Here is a 22,085-nt window from a genome sequence, read left to right on the forward strand (position 1 = left end):
TTCTTCCCTAGTCTGGGACACAGCAATGGAGCAAGGCAGAGGGGCCTTGCTGCCCTGCTGCTGAGCCACAAAAAAAAAAGATGATACTCCATGAGTAAAAGGAAAAAGCACAGGCTAGGTCGCGCATTCACCACCTATCAGTGGAATAAAGACCATGAGTTTCAGGTGTATAGTCTGTGGGGTGGAATAATGATGTCCCACCCTGGAAGAGAGTGTTCTTTGTTTTGAGTGGCCCACAGTAGGTGTGGGACTGGAAGCCTGTCATCTGCTGATCTAAGCGTCTGCAAAGGTGAGTCTGAAGATGTTACTGTGAGGAACTGGTGCATGAAGAACACACGTGCTGCAAACATATGTGGTTAACCTACTCCAAGCACTCAGCACAGTCTGTAAACCCTTGCTGTGCAAGCATCGTCTCAGCAGGGAATTTTTCTTTCCAGGATGAGTTAGTTACATTGGCTTTTGATTCACCAACAACGATGCATTATGGGAGATTTCTGTGTCGATATTAAGAAGGGACATTAATATGCTAAAAATAATCATGTCCAATTGACCTTTTTATGGCATTTTATTGTCAGGATAACGTATAGAGGGGTTATAGATACCATTCATAAGGTTATGAGTACATTACTTCTTGAACATTGTTACCTCTTCTCATGTTTTTCTCCCACATACCTTCCCTCCTTCCCCCTCCCAAGTTGTAAAGTTCATTTCCAATATACTGTCTTGTGAAAATCGCTGTTATATTGGTTCATCCTTTGTCCTTTGTCTCATCGTCTTGTTTTTCCCCTTCCCCTCCATGATTCAAATAAACAAATAAATGTGTATATAATACACCAGGTACCAGATTCAGATAGAGCAGCAACAAAGGATAAACCATAGAGGGGGAGGACAATGAAAAAGAGAGAAAAAAGAGTAAAGAAATAACCTCACATAGTACATTAAAAACAACAACAAGGATAAATCACTTACAAAATAGCAAGTAAATTTGGTAATTAAATGTTGATAGTGTACTTTTCCCTTGTTCTCTTTTTTAAGATTAAACAAACATTCCAGATTATTATCCATCTACCAACAATGTCTCCCCAAATTCAAATTTTTGGAACAGGTTCTTCGTATTAAGCAGCCTAACTGAAAGTCACTGTCAATATCCACTCTGTGGTTCACAGAAACAAACTTGGATGCATAGGAAATAGCTTATTTTAAAAGCATGGTGTAGCAGGAAAATGCTTTGAAAGCCTTTGTAGCATTGCAATTTGAACCTTCCAGAAACTATTTCTTGTGTGCCTGCATTCAGGGGGAACTGCACTGTCCTTCCGTTTCCTCTCCTTGCTGTCTTGCTCTCTCATCCAACCTTCAAATAACCCATATTTTGTTTGTCTTTTATTTGCATTTGTGGTCAAGTGACTTGCTTTTCAGTTTTAGATGATGTAGAATTAAAGAATGTAGCACTTTGTATTATTTAAAGTCCTTTTAGGAAAAAACTTCCTTGAGTTTCTCCAAAGCCTGCATTTTCCCCTCATCTCTCTCAAATTAATCTCTAAATTTAAAAGGGACACATGCTGTGTTTGTGATGAGAGTTTCTTTAGTTGTCATGTTATAGGCTATGCACTATTGCTGATGACTTCATAGACCAAGAGCGAAATCATAGGTCTCGGTCTTTATATCAAATACATGGTTGAGCGTTTGTTTTTAATGGTTTACATTTATAATGTAAACAATGTACATGGTTTAACTTCCTAAGCAATAATAGAAAAATATGCAATGAAAAGTAATTATGTCTTCTATCCCAATCCTTTTTCCCACAAACTGTGTTTTATGTATATCCTCCCAGAAAGTGTGTAGTCTCATATATATATATATATATATAGTTAATATATCATTTTTACTATAGATAGGATAATATCATGCATATCTGGCTTTACATTTTATCATTATTAGTAGGTGTTCCACTTTTTAAGTTTTTAATTTAAATTTGTAGCTATATAAAAGAGTTGCCATTCAACACAGCAGTTTATGAACACAATGCATCTTGATCAGTCTCACCACATTTTATCATTTTCCTCCATCCCTCCCAGCTCTACCACTTCCCTTAATTTTCTTAATTTTGTAGGATGTACATTAAATTTTATTACCACATTTCCCCTCCTTCCTCACTTTCTTCTTCCTCTTGATTCCATTCTCTATCTTTTGAGTACTTGTTTCCTGGTATTTATTTTTTTGGACTATTGAGTTAGCCTAACTAAGAAATTATATCATTTGAGTTCTCACCTGAACTCTACCATATTTCAATTAACACATTTGGCATACCACCTCAAAGTGTTCACTTATGCCTTTATAATTTAATTATAGCTTCCACATATCAGAGAAAACATTCATCCTCTGTCTCTCCCTGTTTGACTTACTTCATTTAACATATTTTTGCTAGGTCCTTCTATTTCTTTGCAAATGGTGCAATATCATTCTTTCTAATGGATAAGTAAAATTCCATTGTGTATATATACTACATTTTCTTGATCGATTTGTCCTTTGAGAGACATCTGAGCTGATTCTGTACCTTGGCAACAGTGAATAGTGCTACAATGAAGATGGTTGCTCCAGAGGTTTTCCTGTATCCTGTATTGTAATGTTTTTGATAAGTGCCTAAGAGTACTATTGCTGGATCATACAGTAGTTTTGTGTTTGGTTTTCTGAGGAATTTCCATACTGCTTTGCAGAGTGGTTGCCTACATTTATATCCCCACCACCAATATACTAGAATTCTTTTCCCCCACATTTGCACCAGCTCCTATTATTGTTTATACTCTTGATGATGGCCATTCCAACTGGGATGAGATGGAATCTCAGTGTTATTTTGCTTTCCATTTCCTTTATAGCCAGAGATGTAACTTTTTTTTTTTGCCAGTCCTGGGCTTGAGCTCAGGGCCTGAGCACTGTCCTTGGACTTTCTCAAGGCTAGAGCTCTACCACTTGACTACAGCACCACTTCTGGTTTTTTCTATGTATGTGGTACCGAGGAGTCGAACCCAGGTCTTCGTGCATGCTGGGCAAGCACTCTACCACTAGGCTAAACTCCCAGCCCCTATAGCCAGAGATGTTGAACATTTTGTTGCATGTCTATTGGCCCTTTTGACTTCTTTAGAGAAGTCTGTTTGGCTCATTTGCCCATTTAGTGATTGGATTATTGATTCTTTTAAGGTTTTACATACGTAACATTTCAAACATACATCGTGTAGTTCAATTGATATACTATGAGATTTGCCTATTGTAGCTGTGTTGTTTATTTCTTAGCTAAAATCATATAATTGTATTCTTGGACAATGCATCCTCTCAAACTCTTTGTGGTCCTTTTGTCACTTCTCCATCTCCTACCTCCAGCCCTAGGATACCACCAGTCTGCTTTCTGAGTAGTTTTTCCTCTGTAAAATATTATTAAAGTTAGAACCATACAATAGGGAAGTTTTTATTTAATGTAATATTGTTGAGGATGACCCAAGAGATGCATGTATGGATAGTTTGCTTTTTGTATTGTTCATTAGTATTCTGCAACATGGACCTTTTATTATTCAATTGCAGTGGGTGACATCTGAGTTGTTTTTACCTTTTGGTTTTAATAATTACTGATGTTATGAACAAGTGTTTTCTTGTGCATATTTTCTTTTGTGTGTTTTCATTTTGGATGATATTGTTAGATTATATAGTAAGTACATATTTTATTATATATTATATCATATAGGATGATATATAATATAGATACATTTATATATTATATAATATGTATGTATATCATATCTATAAAACTTTAGATAGAATTTGTCAGGCATGGTAGGTCATATTTGTAATCTCAGCTATAGGGGAGGTAGATTGCCATTAAAAGCAGCTCAGACAAAAAGTAACAAAAACAAACAATAAACAAAGCAGATATATTTGTTCACACCTATAATCATAGCTACTCAGGAGAAAAGCTTAGGAAGCTTAAATCTAAGTCTACCATAGACAAAAGCATGAGACCTTATGTGGGGAAAAAAAGAAATAAAACAAAAAGAGCTGGAGATGTAACTCATGTGGTAGAGAAAGCTCTCTTGCCTATTAAGCATGAGGTCTAGAATTCGAACCTCAATACTAAATAAAGAAGTTAATAGTTTCTTGAGCTTATTTTCACATTATTTGCTTCAAATATATACAAAGGCACTTGAGTTTTGCTTTTGGTCTTGCACAATGGAAGTTTGTTGCTCACTTTTTATATCTGAAAGGATTTTGTAGATTCCATATATATTCTGCATATTGATGATGTCATCTAGTAATGTGCTTTTATTTCCAGTTTGTATGCCCCTGATTTCCTTTCCTTGCCTTTTACTCTAAGTAGGACTTCAAACATAATGTCAAGTAGAAAACAAATGAGCAGAGTCCTTACTAAATTGTAATTTTAAGGAAAAAGCATTCCTCTTACACTATTCATTGTGATCTTAGGTACAGGACATTAAATACATTCTTTGCCAAATGGATAACATTCTCCTCTCCTTCATGAGAAATTTAATAATCACTGGGAATAGGGTTTCATCAAACAATTTTTCTGTATCTTTTGAGATAATGTAGTATTTATTCTTTATTCCAGTGAGCTGATGTATCAGAGAACATGGCTTTTAGATGTGGCATTAGCGCTGTATTCTTAGGATAACCTCACTGGATCTATGTAATCCTTTTTATGTGCTGCTGATTCTGTCTGCTTTTATTTTATTAAAGATATTTGAAATTGTTTTGAGGTTTTTCTTTTCATGTGCTATCTTTGCCTGGCTTTGATGCCAGGATGAGGGTGGCCTTGTGAAAAGCATGGCACACACCAACCCACCTCCACTTATCATGTTTTTCCTTAAATTTTTCATTTAGTTCCCCAGTGAGGCTGCTTAAACTGGAGAATTTTTCATTAAAATATTTTAAAATTCTATCTGGCCTTATGTATCTAGAGTTTGAGCTATTGTAATCCTCTGCTAAGAGAATTCTAGATGTGTACTAATTATTACAGATGAGGGAAACCATTGAGCCTATGTTCCTTTGGATCTGGCTTACTTCACTTAATATGACTTTTTCCAAGTCTTTCCAATTCCTTACAAAACTTTTATTCAATTCAATTTCTGTTGATAAAAAATTCAGATCTAGTTTGGCTTTCCATTTATTCATGAGTCAGTTTTAAGATTACGTATATCCATACATTTTTATAATATATTTTAACCTGATGAATTTGTTAGCATAATATTGCTAACAAAAAATTTATGGAGTTTGTGTGTGTGTGTGTGTGTGTGTGTGTGTGTGTGTGTGTGTGTGCCAATCCTATAGCTTGAACTCAAGGATTGGGTCTTGTCCCTTATCATTTTTGCTCTAGGTTAATGCTCCAACATTTGATGCACAGCTCTATTTCTGGGAAAAATTTTAGTAGTTAATTGAAGATAAGAGTCTCACTGATTTTTCCATCTGGGAAAACTTAGAACTGCAACCCTCAGACATCAGCTTCCTGAGTAATTATGAGTATAGGTATGAGCCACCAAAGCCTAGCTCAGGAATATATATTTTTAGAGCCAACTTTGTAACCATTGATTTTAGTTTTTTTGTTTTTCTGTTTTAGTTTCACTATTTTCTAATCTGCTTTTTATAATTTCCTTCATTCTACAAACTTAGTGTTTGATTTACTCTCTATCTTCTTGACATAAGCCCCTTTGATCAATTATTCTAGTACTCTATTTCTAATGAAAGTACTTAAAGCTATAAATTTCACTATGAACACCACCTTAGCTAAATACTATAAATTTTGAAATGTTATACTTTCCCCTTTTATTTGATTCAAACTTTTTTGCTTGCAAATTCTCCTTCGGTTTTCAGGTTACTTAGAAAAACACTTTCTTTTTCAAACAATTGTAATTTTTCTAATAATTTCTACATATTTTTGCAGACATGTTTTACATGATTTCAGCTCTTTTAAATACATTGGAATTTGTAGAAGTGCCTGGTGATTCTCTAATTTTACCTTATTTTTTGGAGTGTTTTAAATATCAGTTGAGAAATATATCTCAATATTATTACTATTATTATTATATCCCATCACACAATCATTCATGGATATTTTCATTTCCTCTTATCTTTTTATTATTAAAATGATATATGTTTATAATGTATCACTGAATTTTAGTATAGATCTGTAATATAGATACATTCTTTTTTCTTCAATAAATACTTCCTAAAATCTTCTGTGTGTTAGAGTTCATTTTACCTTCTTTTTTCTTCTTTCTTTTGACTTCGGAGATAAATTGATGAAGATAACAGTCCCTTTTTCATGGAGTTAGATTTTCTTGGACAGGGGCAAATACAAAATAAATGCAATGTAACTGTGTTTTATGTATCAGTAAACACAATACTGGCTATTCATTTGAAATTAGTATTTACCATGATAAGGAAACACTAAAGACTTTTTCTTCTCTTTTGTTTTGTTTTTATTGGGCATGGGGCTTGAACTCTCTCTGGGCCTGGGTTCAAGGCTACTGCCCTACCCCTTGAGCCACATCACCAGTTCTGATTTTCTAGTGGTTAATTGGAGATGAGTCTTTCAGACTTTAGTGCCAGAGCTGGTTTTAAACCAGGATCCTTACATCTCAGCCTCCTGAGTAGCTAGGATTACAGGTGCTAATCTACAGCACCCGGCCACTAAAGATCATTTTTAATGTTTACTATTTTCCCCCCTTTTTCTATTTTTATCTCTATCTACTTACTTATTTTGAGACAGATTCTCACTAGATAGTTTAGGCTGGCCTGGAAGTGATAGTCCTCCTGCCTCCATTGTTTTCATCCTGGTATTACAGATGAGAGCCACCATACCCACTTACCGTTTGTAATTCTTACTGTTTTATCAAAAATAGAAATGAAGGCCATGAATGGTGGTACATATCTGTTATTGCAGCTACTCCAACCAATAAAAATATTGAGATCAACATTTTATTGACAAAAAGCTAAAAGGAAAAGGAATTAAGAAATCTGTAGATTTTTTGCCTAGCAAGAAAGAGACCCTGAGTTCCAATGCTACATGTTAAAAAAACTGGAAATGAAGATAATGAATTTTATCAAAATATTTATGGTGGACGAGGGGTATAACTTAAGTGGTACGATGCCTCCTTAGCAAACACAAGGCTAAAAGTTTAAACCAACCCCAATATGGCCAACCTTTTTGAAATTTATTAAGATAATCATGATTTTCTCCTTTGACTTATCACTATGGTAAATTAAATGATTTATTAGTATTGAACTATCTTGGAATAGACTATAGTCACCCTAAACATATAATATTTATGTGCTCCTAAATTCTGTTTGTATACAACTTTGTACAAACACTAATACATGGTATTAGTCTACATGTTTTCAAGTTTTGCTGTCAGAATTAAGCAGTCATAAAAGCAAGCAATAGCCTGCCTTTCTCTGCCATGAAGCCACTTCGTTAGCATTCATGTTATCCACTCCTTGAAGATATAATTTTTTATATTGCCTAGGTTCTAGTGTGTTGGATTTTATTTTTGTGGTTTTTTTTTTAGCTTGGTTTGACTTAGTTTGATTTGATGAGAAAAAAGAAATTTTTACAGCTTTGTCAATCTCTTCTAGAGTGATTAATCTTAGAAATTGTCTTGTCTGGGTTTAGGGTAATATCTGTTACTCTAAAACATCTCTTTTATTTATCTGTTCAAATATATACCAATAAAATTATAATGAATATTCTCTACTTTTCCCAATTTCTACTTTTTCTTCTAGGGTATTATTTATTAAAAATAAAGAAATGTATAAATAAAGCATTATACTAAAAATATAAGAAATCCTTTCTTATTTGCGCTGTTTACTTAGATTGACCAATAGCTTTTACTGATTCAAGAAGCATACTTCCTGGTAAATAATATGCTGGTTAAGCCTGGTATGATAAATCAGAGTGTCGTTGCACACTTTGCACACAGGCCATTGTTGATATCAGGAGTGAAACAAACCCAAAATAATGGCTATTACCAAGGCCTCTCCTGTATTATCCTACTATGGAGATTAAAAATGCATATTTCCTACTTGCAAATCACCCATAAATTGCAGTGAAAAGAGGCTAATGTGATTGAATCTAAGTAAAAGAGGGAAAGGGAATGGGAGATGGGGTCTGAGGACTGCAGGGGTGGAAGAGCTAGATAATGTGGTCTCATGTAGAAAGGATTTGGAATTTGACTTCTGAGTGAAACTGGCAGATGTAGGTGATCTACCTGCAGAGCAGAGGAGTCACATGATATAATAGGTTCCCACTAGCTGCTGTGTTGAGAATAGACTGTTGGTGAGGAAAGCTGGGAACATGGATGAGCAATTCAAATAAGAGACAAAGAAGGCTTTGGAGGAGAGCAGGACTGGAGGTGGTAACTGTGAATACATTTCTGAGGAAGAGGCACAGGATTTGCTAGTAGACATGATGGGGGACAGGAAAGAGAAGAGACAAAGACTTCAAGGTTTGGAACCTGAGCACCTAAATGAGAGCTTCCCCTTCTTGTCATGGTGAGTGCGTTGGCTAGAATAGCTGTGGAGCACTGGAGCAGGGATGTAGGGTCTAGGTTAAGCTTGAAATATCTTTTAACTATCCACATGGGAATGGTTCATGCATGGAAGTAATTAAAGCTGGAGACTTGAATGTGAATATCCAGGAAGCGAATGCAAGTAAAAAAAGGAACATTCAGAGGGCTGAGTTCTTAGGGAGGGTGACCAGCGAAAAGCTAAAGTAGCATGACTTTTGAGGAAGGAAAGGAAAAAGATTTCCCGCAGCCTTTTGAAGAAACATGACTAAAAGTGGAACGTAGAAATAATTGTGTCAAGTGTTAACCAAGGACTGAGACTCTAAAATTGAACTTGGTGACAGTATCAATGTTGAGTTAACATGGCCATTGATGTTAGTCAGGGAAAAAACTGATCTTTGTTTTTGAAATTGTCTTGAATAATTGGTGTAAAATGGATATTCATGCTTTGGTTACAAAAACAAAGTCCTTTTGTGCTGGAATCTGTAGGGTGGTTGATTTGCATGAACTATGATTTTGGAAATATTTAATATAAGGAGGATTATTCTTTCATTTTACTATCATCCTGGATTATCTTTGTTTTCTTCCATTCAATTTGTAAAAAGTCACTTATTAACAGTTCCTATTTGTGGTAATAGAGAAGTTCTGCAAATAGTTCCTAAAAGAATTATTGTGCTTCTCAGCATTTCATGCTTAATTTGATTTAGGGTTTATAAAAAAATGATTCCCACTGTTCTTAAGAGATTCTTTTATTTTCAGCCAGTTCTTCATTAGTAAGTGTAAGTACCAGAAAAATAAAATTTATTGGCAAGATTCAGGGCCTCACACTTGCTAAGCAAGCATTCTACCAACGGAGCCACATTTCAGCCTTTTATGTTTTATTTATGTTTTAGAAAGGGTCTCAAGCTATTGTCTTAGACTAGCTTTAGATTGCAATCCTCCTACCTCTTTTTCCTTCATTGCTAGGTTTCACCAATGGGAATCACACCACTTGACTAGTCCCTTCAGATAGGCTCTTTCTAATATGACCTAGGCTGAATTCAAACTGTGATCCTCCTATTTCCACCTTTCAAGTAGTAGAACTGGAGGCATGAGCCATTATGGCTGGGCCCCAAATTTGAAAAAAAAAGAAAAAACGCAACAGTCCTGGGGCTTGAAATCAAACCCTGGACCCTGTCTGTGAGCTTTTGGCGCTTAAAGTTAACTCTCTCCAACTTTGAGCCATAGTCCTCTTTCAGCTTTAAAAGGTGTTTGATTAGAGACATGTGTCTTATATGCTTTCAGCCATGGCTGATGTCAGTCCAGGATCCTCAGATCTTAGTCTCCTGAGTAGCTAGTGTTACAGAAGTGAGCCACTAGAACTCAGCTCAAAAAACATTTTTATACATTTTATTGTAATTAATAGAAGGGTTACATTATATTCACCAGATAGAAGGTGTATTACTTCACATACATTGATACACTTTCTCATGTCTTACTCCCCATTTCCCTCCCCCCACCCCCGCCCCTCATCTTGTTTTCCTCTCTTCCCTATCCAACTTCAAATAACCAAATACACACATATATATATAATATATCAGATAACCAGCTGAAATACTGTAACAATATGAGATAACCAAGGAACAGCAAAAGAGATGAGAGATAACAGTACATTAAGGACAACAATCACTCATTATATGGATTTTGCTTCTATATCCTGGAAGTCCTTTCATTTAGCATTATACTATATGGCATTATGTATCAAGGTTTTGTTCTATTGTAAAGCTCTGCTAGGAGAGCCCAAGGTTTATACTAATTATGACAAATGAGGGAAACCATTGAGCCTATGTTCCTTTGAGTCTGGCTTACTTCACTTAATATGATTTTTTCTAAGTCTTTCCATTTCCTTACAAATGGGGTAATGTCATTCTTTTTGCAGCAACATAGAAATCCCTTGTGTATAAATACCACATCTTGTTGATCCACTCATCAACTGAGGGACATCTGGGTTGGTTCCATATCTTTGCTATGGTAAATAGTGCTGCAATGAACATTGTTGTGCTGGTGGATTTAGTATGTCCTTGTTTCTGGGAAAATGCCAAGTAGTGGAATTGCTGGGTCATAGGGGAGTTTTATGTTTAGTTTTTTGAGGAACTGCCATACTGCTTTCCATGGTGGTTGAACGAGTTTGCACTCCCACCAACAGTGTAGTCGTGATCCCTCCTGGCCACATCCCTTCAGCATCTGTTGTTATTAGATTTCTTGATCCTGGCCATTCTAACTGGAGTGAGGTGGAATCTTGCAGAAAACTAAAATTGGAGCCTTCTTTGTCACCCTGCACCAGGATTAACACCAAATGGATCAAAGACCTCGGGGTAAAAGCAGATACACTGAAAACTTTACAAGAAAGAATAGGAGATACATTAGATCTCCTTGCAACAGGTCGAAATAAGGACCTTTCTCAATAAGGACCAACAAACACAACAAATCAGAAAAAGTCTGGATAAGTGGGACTGCATTAAACTGCAGAGCTTCTGTATGGCAAAGGACATAGCTAGCAAATTAACCAGAAAGCCTACAGAGTGGGAGAAGATCTTCACTAACCATACAATGGACAAAGGCCTCATATCAAAAATATACCAATAGCTCAAAAAATTGAATCACTCCAAAACTAATCTCCAAAGTAACAACCATCCCATTAAAAGATGGGCCAAAGACTTGGAGAGAGTCTTCTCTGAAGAAGAAATAAGAATGGCCTATAGACTCATGAAGAAATGCTCCACATCTCTGGCCATAAAACAAATGCAAATCAAAAAACAAATTTAAGTGTAATTTTTCCTAATTCCGAACTACCCTGTGCTAAATCCCCTCATGCACACGTACAATATCAGCTAAATAGTGGGTTAATGTGACAGTTTCGTCTCTTTCAGTGTATCTGTTGGTCACTTCTATATACAAATTGAAGAACAGGCAGCAGAAGTGAATACTGATGGAAAATCCTATATATGTGCAGCAGAATATAACTGTTATCACTTTATTTGTAGCCTGTTATTTGCCCTGCTGATGAGTTTAAAACTCTCTTAAATACAGAAAAAAGTTTATATCCTTTATGAAGATTTACATTTATAATAGTCACTAGTGTAAATGTAAGTAATTGCTTTCTGGAAATTTATTTCAACTACTGGCTTTTTTGTGGGGGGAGCTGGGGGAGGTCATAGGGCTTGAACTCTGGTCCTGGGTGTTGTCCCTGAGCTCTTCAGCTCAAGGCTTACCACCCTGCCCCTGGAGACACAGCAATACTTCCTGTTTTCTAGTGACTAATTGGAGATAAGAGTCTCACAGTCTTTACTGCACATGCTGGCTTTGAACCACAGTCAGCAGATCTCAGCCTCCCGAGTAGCTAGGATTACAGGCATGAAGCACCTCACCCAACTGCAACTACTAGCTTTTAAATATCTAAATAGCTAATTCCTTTCAAGAAAAAGAACTAAATCTTACTTACTGTTTTTCCTCAGACCTTGACATGTATTTTTAAAAATTATTTTATGTTATGACATTCAGAAGAGAAAGCCACAAAACAAAGCCAAGAAGTTGTATTTGTAACTCAAGAAATGCAGTTGAGTGGGCCAAAGTGAACAGCAATATTTTTCTATAGATTTTCTTATGTCTAGACTTTTATTTGTTTCCTTTTTCATTTTTTTGCCAGTCGTGAGGCTTGAAGTCAGCTCTTAGCCACTGTCCATGAGTTTCTTTTTGTTCAAGACTATCACTCTACCACTTGAGCCACAGAGATACTTCCAGCACTTTCTGTTTATGTAGCAGGGCTTCATGCATGCTAGGCAAGCACACTAACACTAAGCCACATTCCTAGCCCCATGTCTCAACTTTTAAAGCAACTTTGGCAAACCTCATATCTAATTGGTCACATTACAAAGTCTTTGACTAATTTGTCTTTATTCTTCTTCTTTGTTCATTCCACAAATGTCTCAGGTGTTGTTCTAAATATAGAGACTGTGAACAATATAAGTTCTTGCTATGAACCTTTCTTTACCTCTAATAGGTAATGGCATATTAATTTTCTAAATTAATTCACTAACCATACCATTAAATGATTATAAAAATGGTTATATGAGAACATCTTCAGAAAAAAAAGTTTACAGAGTCTGACATCCCATGAAGAAAAATTCATTTCACTGAAACCATTATACTAGAGTTTTAGTATAAACTCTATTACTAATTCACATGGTCATTTTGAACACATTACATGTGTAATCTGGATACTAAATCTTTATCGACTGAATATCATAGGTTTCAGAAACAAATTCTCTAATTTTCTCAAGGTTTCTGAGGTTATTTAATTACAAACGTATAGCCATTCATTTTGTATACAGTTCATTGTGCATCAGCCAGAAATCTGACCTGTTTCTCTCTCATCCACAGTAGTAATCTTCTTGAGTTCATCACCTTACATGAAACTTGAAAATCGTCAGAAGAAATAAAAAGGAATAATGATGGTTTTAGCATTAATTTTCTAAGTCCATGAAGATGATCAAATTTATTACTATTAGATAAATATGTTCAAACAGGCCATGTAAATGAATTCTTTTTGTAAGCAGGATTTTCTTTTGTTCCCCTTATTTATTATTTTTATAAAGGTGATATACAGAGAAGTTGCAGTTGCATAGGTCACATAATAAGTATATTAGATTTTGGACACTGTCACTCCCTTCCTTTGCTGTCTCCCAGTTTTTCACTCCCATCTGTACCCACAGCTGTACAACTCATTTCAACATAGTGTCCAATGAATACCACTGGTTCATTTGTTCACCCATTGTCCCTCCATTTCAGGGAGTGCTCCCCTCACTCCCTGAAACACAGATAAATGACCAAATAAGACAAAACAAAAACAAAGGAAAAAAATCTCTTGTGTCCATGTCCTAGAGTTCATTTGAATAAATATCAGTTTATATGATCAGAAGCACCTAAGCATTGTGCCTGTGTGTTCCTCTCTCACGAGTACCCTCCTTTTGTTTCACTGTGTTTGAATGCTTACAATCCTATGTAATGTATCATGTCCCACTGTATTTTTGGTCTAGTTTCCACAGATGAGAGAAAACACACTCATTTTGTTTGTCTGAAGTTAGTTTGCCTCACTGAACATGATTTGTTCTAAGTCCATCCATTTCCCTCCAAATGAGACACTATTCTTTCTAATGGCTGTGTAAAATTACATTATGTATAAGTACCACATGTTTTTTGGATCCACTTACCTATTTTAGGGCATCTGGGCTATTTCCATATCTTGGCTATTGTGAATAGTACAACAATGAATATGGATTTGCAAGTGTCTTTATGGTACCCTGGCTTGTGATATTCTGAGTAAATGCCCCATAGTCGTATGTCTGGGTCATAAGAAAGATCCCTATCTAGTTTTTTTGAGGAACCTCCAGACTGCTGTCCAGAGTGGTTATACTGGGTTACATTCTCACCAACAGTCCAACAGGGTTCCTTTTTCCTTACATACCTGCCAACACTTGTTGTTTGAATTTATGACATTGGCTAATCTAACTGGCATTATGGAATCTCAGAGACATTTTGATTTTCATTTCCTTTATGGACAGGAATGTTGACCATTTCCTCAAATGTTTTTTTTTGCCATACTTACCTCTTCTGAAAAGTCTCTCCTTAGCTCCTTTGCCCATTTATGATTGGTTTATTAGCTTGGGGAAGGGTCAGTTTCTTGAGCTCTTTTTGTATTTTGGATATTAAGACTTTATTGGATATATTTCTAGTAAAAATCTTTTTCCAGTCTGTTGATTAGTAATTATGTCATTTTCTGTACAGAATTTTTTTATTTTCATGCAATCCTGTTTGTATAAATCACTTTTCAGAGGAAATAAGAATTGTATAAATTATTCTTTCATCAAGACTTCAAGAGTATACTATATAGCTCAATTTAAAAAAAAACAACAGTATACAATAAATTTTTGAACTAGATCTCAAATTCGCCTGGTACTACAAATCCTAATAACAAGAATAACAAGAAATTACCTTTTCACTGTCTGGTCCATACTATAATAAATTATATTTTATAAATTATGTCAGTCATACCAAAAATGGGCTCCGTGTCTGGAGAACTAGTAACTTATACATAAAACAGAAGTATAAGTGGACCAAATCAATTAGAGTTATATACAAAAGAGCTCCAGATGGTTAATTCCAAAGATTTTTGCCACATTTGCAGTTGAATCATAGTGCTTATATGGCATAGGCTCTTATTTGTTGAATAAATAAATGAAATCACCTACAACACTATCTTGCTATAAAACATTATAACTTAGTGTTCACTTTTTTCATATTATAGAATACAAAACCAGACTTTAATGAATATAAATTCTACTAAAAAGTGCAAAGGAAAATAATTGTAGTTATTATACCACATTAATGAAAGTTATGCTAATTGCCCTAAAATTTAAAGAAAATGTATTATGTTTTGCCTAGCCTTCTAATTAACATTATTTCACAATGTGTGGTACATTTATGGAGAAATTTGTAGTGCATTAGTTAAATCAGTTTTACATTTCCAGGAGAGTGAGTTTTAATAAGCATTTTAATACATTTTGGTTCAAAAAACTTGCATATTACAAAGCATTTTCTACTCATAAATTACAAATGATTCCATTTAAATTTTCAAATAAAATTTAGTGAGGGAAGTCAAAATGAATCCATTTTAACTGAATGGTTCTAAATTGGGGACAAATAGTACTTTTACCTATATATTTTTTCATGCATTAAAAAAAAATCCCAAAACATGTGTGCCAGCAATTTAACTTTGAGGACTACTAAATTCCAAGTGCCATTTGACCTGTAAATAAAGAAAAAAATGAATATATCCATGGTTTTAAATGACCCCAATTTTTTATAGGTAATCTCCTTTCTGTTATTCCTTATAAAGTAGCCCAGGTCAAGACACTAACTTGACCTGGATCGGGGAAGAAATCCCTTCTCTTCCCCATTGTCCTCTTCATCATGGACAGCCTTAATATCCTTTATCTTTAGCCTATGTGCTTGCCCAAAACTAACCTTTTTTAGGGATTTTGTTTGATTCTGCATTGTCCTTAAGTGATAGTTCTTCCATTCTCAGTCAACTTGCTTGAAAGATCATCTCCATATATACTTATGTATATCCTAACTAATTTCATAAATCATTTAAGGTAGTTTTTCCTTGGAAAAACATGTTTCCCAAAATAGCTGCACTTGTTTCCCTATTTTACAACTCCTCACCTACTTCTTGCTGTCTTGTCTCTTTTGCCATTGCATTCATATATGCTTTCTGTTAACAATGTGTTCCTTTTTATCAGATAATAATTGTTATTTCTTGCAGAATCTCTCCTCCATTCACTTCTCAGATACTAGTCTCTTTCAGACGTCTTCTTAGTTCTAAGACTCCTTTAATGATATTTTTGATTGCTCCTTCAAACACTGGGCCTTCTCAGATTTTGCTGCTTGTTCCCCTTTTGTTATGTTTTAACTTTACCACCATAACCAAGGTCACCACATGGTCTTATCCATATCTGTGGTTTTCATTTCACTCTTACTAAATGTCTGTAGTCCTCCGCAGTCTCTAGAGGACAAAGGCCAGATTCAGTCTTCTACTCAAATCCTTTATGATCTGGTCCAAACCAATCTCATTGGCCTCATCTTACACTGTTTATTGCAATTCATTCATTTTGTACTTTGTGAATATTCACTGGACATCTACCACATTTCAGAAATGATTTTCTATGATACAGCATTGAGCAAAGTAGATTAGAAGTCCTCATCTTTGTAGAACTTAAACATATAACTAGTGATTTAAACCTTCTTGTCATTGTAAATAATTTCTTATTACCCCCAAATTCCTTCCCTTATAAGTTTTATGCTTCTACTTATCCTTGTAAATTCAACTCCGATGTCATTTATTCCTCGAAGACTCTTCTGTTTCCCTTAGGAAGTCCTATAATAACCCTTCCTGTTTCTGGTCAAAATTCACTGAACAATAGCTTCTACCTTCTGTGTTTCCATTATTCTCCCTCACAATGTGTCAGGAGAATTCACAAGGACAAATAATGCCTTCCAGACAGGAAATGTCTAGCCTTTAATAAAGTGTAACTGAAGTGCTATCCCATAGTGATTCCACTCCTTTCACACTCATCACCTGGTATACATTGAGAGGACGCTGTATTGTTCCAAACATTCTTTCTCATACCTTGCAAAACATGGTTGAATTCAACCTAATGCCCTGAGGTGACACAGCTATGCTATTAGCCTGACCATAACACAGCTCTAAACGTGAATACACCCTAGAAGTGTGTGCTTTCTTTCTCACGTTTGTCTCAAAAGCAAAGATTCTCCTTCTAGCAAAAGAGCAATGTTACATTGTAAAAGCTGTACCTCTTTACAGATTTTGCAAATGGTGTTTGGTTATTTGCTTCTATAAGAAAGCCTTATTAAATTTATGCATTCTCTTACTGCTTTTGATCAAAACTTCATCTTTTCCAGAAATAAACCTTAAAAAATTATGTCTCTTCTAACCAGGCACCAGTTGCTCATGCCTATCTATAATCCTAGCCACATAGCAGTCTCAGAGCCCAGGATTGCAGTTCAAAGCCAGCCACAGCACAAAAGTTTATGGCACTTTTGTCTCTAGTTAATCACTAAAAACTGAGAACTAGAGCTGTGGCTCAAGTGGTAGAGAAGTAGGCTTATGCAAAAAACCCCAGGAAGCCCAAGCCCTGAGTTTAAGCCCCAGAACCGGCACATTTATAGATATAGTTATAGAGATATAGATTAGATATAGATATTGATATATGAGTTCTCTAGTTTTGCTTTGTTGGATTCCCTTCCCCTGCTTTGTGGATTATTTTTAAACAGTGTTTCCTGATTTAAGACTGATACATACCCAGGGCCAAGGATGTATTCATAACTGTATAGGGTCATTTGAAGGTTGTCTTATGGAAAGAGAACTTCAGAATTCGATTTTAAAATAAAACCTGGAGTTTGGCCTAGTGCTTAGCATTAATGAAGACCTGGGTTCGATTCCTCGGTACCACATACACAGAAAAATAGATGGAAGTGGTGCTGAGGCTCAAGTGGTAGAGCTCTAGCATTGAGAAAGTTCAAGGACAGTGCTCATGCCCTGAGCCCAAGCCCAGGACTGGCACAAAAATAATTATAAATTAAGCCGGACTTAGTAGCTTATGCCTGCAAACCTAGCTACTGAGGAGGTTGAGATCTGAAGATCAAGGTTCAAAGCCAGCCCAGGCACAAAAGGTCCTGAGACTCTTATCTCCAACTAAGCTCTAGAAAATGGGAAGGGGGGCTTGGCTCAAGGGTAGGGTGGTAGCCTGGAACTGAAGAGCTCAAGGACAGTGCTCTGGCCAAGTTCAAGCCCCATGATCCACAATATATATATATATAATATTATATATATAATATATTATATATAATATATATCAGGTGCTTGCAATTCTAACTATTGAAGGCTGAAACTTAGAGGACTGAAATCAAAGCCAGTCCAGGCAGAATTGTCCTCAAGATTCCATGTTCAAAAATAGCAAAAAAAAAAAAAAATAGGGCTATAGGTATGGCTTGATGGAGGAGTGTCTTCTTGAGGTCCTGAGTTCATACTCCAGTGTTGGCCAAAAAAAAAAGTGGAGAGGGGTCATTCACCTAAGAATGTAAGAATTTTACAGACTTAAAATAGGCTTATCAATAGCTGGGCTTCTGTATCTTGGTTTCTCAATACATTCAAGTTACTAGCATCTCTTAGCCTAATGACCCCTCACAGAATTGCTTTGTGTCAGACAAAGAGAAAGAATCATGTAGGAAAAAGAAGAAATTGTGATACATTCCAGGGAGCAAAGAAGAGATCTTGTCATTATACATTCACATACTTGAGGGAAGCCATTTGACATTACAGTGGGAAGTCAGTATATTTGTTCAATAAAGCTTTAGAGGCACAGTTAAGTACCACAGTCCTTGCTTGGTCAAATAAAACAAGAGAACTCTGATTATTACTTGTAATTTTTAAATTTAATCATGGGCAGCTTCAGTATCTACTTATTGTACTTATTATTGAGGCTGCTTTTCTTTATCAATGGTTATAATATCTGACTTCTTACTGGTTTTAAATACCAAAGACTGGGAATAGTAAAGTAGTACCTACCTTTGAGGGGGTCATGCATATACCCCAAAAAGGTCCTATCCAAAAATCCCAAGAAGTATCACCTCCACTAGGGAATATTCTGGCTCTTTCCTATAGTCAGGGAACTTCTCTGTTCCTCTACCTTCTCTTCTGCTTCTGGCAGGACTTGCTGAGCTGTCTGGTTAACCTGGCAGTGTCACATACCCAAGCTGGAGTCTACTATCCTTATTGTCCCTCTGGCAAACCTACTGAGTCCTAATTTGAATTTTACCACTTTCCACGCTGCTCACCCACTGATGACACTGTTCATATTCCAGCATACAGTTTGCTCTTTTCAGTGGTTGATCCTGGGAAGGGTAACAAAACAATTCTCCTAGTTAATGAAAGGTATTTAGGCCCAAATTAATAAAGACTACCATAGAAAAGATATGGAACCAACCCAGATGACCCTCAGTTGATGATGTGGTATTTATACACAAGATGTGGATTTCTATGCTGCTGTCAAAAAGAATGACATTGCCCCATTTGTAAGGAAATAGAAAGACTTAGAGAAAATCATATTAAGCAAAGTAAGCCAGACTCAAAGGAACATAGGCTCAATGGTTTCCCTCATTTGTCATAATCAGTAGAAACCGTGGGCTCTCCTAGCAGAGATTTACAATAGAACAAAACCTAGATACATAAGGCCATATAGAATGACAAATGAAAGGACCTCCAGGATATAGAAACAAAAGCCATATAATGAGTGATTGTTGTCCTTAATGTACTATGTTATCTCTCATCTCTTTTGCTGTCCCTTGGTTATCTCATACTGTTACAATATTTTAGCTGGTTATCTGATATATTGTATATCTGCATATTTGGTTATTTGAAGTTGGATAGGGAAGGGAGGAAAACAAGATGAGGGGTGGGGGTTGGGGAAGGGAAATGGGGACCAAGACATGAAAAAGGTATCAATATCCATGTATGTGGAATAATGCACTTTCTATCTAGTGAATGGAATGTAACCCTTTTATTAATTACAATAAAAATATGAAAAAATAAAGACTTTTCCTAAGACTCCTAAAAAGGCAAATCTCTCTAAATTTAAGGAGTTTATGAAAACCATTCAAGGACCCTTTTGAGAACATTGTGAAGAAGGCATAGAGGAAATGGTGAACTAGTAAATTTGTAGGTAGCAAGTCAGAAAGAGGGAAAGGCATGCTTCCTGGGCTTTCACAGAAACCACAAGATGCCTGCGATCTCACCTGGATCAGAATCAGGGAACATGGGCTTCCCATCCTTTCCCCTTTTTGCCTCAGAAGAATGAATTATCCAAGCTGACCCCTGGAAGTCTCAGTGAATAAGCACTCCCTCTTTATATTCATGCCTAAGAACCTAAAATGCAAATTTACTCCTTCAGAAACTTGAGAAACAATTGATTATAATAAAATATCAGGCTGATGGATGGAAAATAAAAACTTGAGTTCACACTCATAATGTAAAACCTGCTTATAAAAACATTTACATCTTTACTAAAAAAAGATTTTAACTCCTATGTACCTTTTAAAAATATGTAAGTATGATTCTAAGAAAGAAATGAAACCATGCTCCTAAAGAAAGTAACCAGAAATTATGCTTATCACCTATGCCTTTTGAAACTATTTTATGTTATGAAAAGAACTCCGTACCTCATATAGTTCAAATTGTAAATTATTCTTGACCTATCGTAAGAGTAGCATTGTACTGTACTTCCAAAATGTTGGGAAGTGCTTTCATGTAATTCAAACAGTGCTCTTGAGTGTTCAGGAAAGCTCATCTCCTCTAGCTCATCAGCGTGATGAGACACACAATGTTTGGTCTCATTAGTTCCACTGCTATTCCCCTGAGCTATACTTGAAGGCGTTCTTTAACTTGAGAAATTAATAAGGACAAAAATAAGAGAATGTGTTGATTCAAATATACACAGTTCACTCACAGTTAATTTAGGCACATTAAACATAGGCATGCTCTGATTGTGGGAGGTTTTTTAACACCTGTTCACTAGCTGTGGATGGCTTCCTTGCCAAGAATGATTCAGTGTCCTCTAAATCTGGGTGTGTCTAGAGTCGCAGCATTCATAAACTGTCTCCTGCCACTTCCAGCAGCATCCAGGTGCTCTCTCTAATGAAATCCTAGTGGCTGATACTTTATGTCCCATTGTGTGGCTGGAGGTCATTCTAAAATAGGTTTATATCTACAGCCCTTTTTGTCACTATGAACCAGCATTACTGAAAAGGCAAAAACATCACAGCTCTGCTCAGCAGAGTTCAGTGTTCCTGGCTGGACCTGTCCTAGCAGAATTCCATCCCAGAGCACTGCCCTTTTTGACATGAAATTCAACCAGAGTCTATTCAGAACCCAGCCACTTCTCCTTCAGTTAGGAAGAAAGAAAACCTAGCACAGTGAGCACAATGTACTTATATTCCATTGGGGGGATCTGGGTGGGAGGCAGGTAATCCAGTATAATTCTTAGGAGCACAGCCTCTGAATTCATAATTCAGTCCTTCCTCACTCCTTCCCTGACCTGTGAGATCTTTGACACATTCCTTAGGATAGCCATACCACAGTTTTCTTAGCTGTAAAATATTGCCATTGCCATTCCTATTGTGAGAATTAAACAAGAAAACCCATATAGAGCTCTTGGCATGGTATACAACACAAAGCAGGTGCTCGATAATGTTGACTAGGAGAGTCCCAGACAGAGGAACTTTCAAGCTATCCCAAGCCCTCCCCTACTCCTTTCCTTGGTACTTAAAAAATGCTGGTGACTGTGATCTGTAGATCAAAAACCACTAGGCCATATTCCATTAGGTACAGTCATCTTCCAGCTTCAGTTGATTTACATTATCCAAAATGTCTCCATGGACACAGCATTCCAGGTGGTCCTTCCTCTTGAGAACTGATGCTTTATAATCCATTGTATTGAGTAAATGGAAACGTACAAGAAGTGTGTTATAACTGTCCTTCAGAACCGTGTAGCCCATAATGAAAGAAATCCTTTCTCCTGAGTCTTCTGTGGATAACAAAGGCTCAGCTGCAGAGGATTTTCATGTTGGGCAGAAGCATAAAGATTAATTCTTATTTACATTTTGGTCTCGTACATATTATACTTAATAAGGTGCCCGCTTTCTTTCTGTCTCTATGAATATGATCTCCTTTTTCCACTCCGTTTAAAAATGGATTTAACACATATTCTAATACCCCAAAGAAAAGATATTTCCTGAGTGACTTTCTGCATCCATAGAGATCCTAGCAGGATGATTTAGAGTCACGTTTTTTATATAGATTTCTCACCTTTTTTAAAATATATTTTTATTGTAATTAATAAAAGGGTT

The 22,085-nt window shown here is 36.0% G+C and overlaps 1 protein-coding gene across 1 annotated transcript in view; it reads left to right on the plus strand.

Moving 5' to 3' along the window:
• Magi2 (membrane associated guanylate kinase, WW and PDZ domain containing 2) overlaps nt 1-22,085 on the plus strand; it is a 1,234,376-nt gene that overhangs the window by 1,011,925 nt on the left and 200,366 nt on the right. The gene's annotated exons all lie outside the window — the stretch shown is intronic.

Source organism: Megascapheus bottae, chromosome 5, assembly GCF_031878675.1.
Source record: "Megascapheus bottae isolate mThoBot1 chromosome 5, mThoBot2.hap1, whole genome shotgun sequence".
NCBI classification, from domain to species: Eukaryota; Metazoa; Chordata; class Mammalia; order Rodentia; family Geomyidae; genus Megascapheus; species Megascapheus bottae.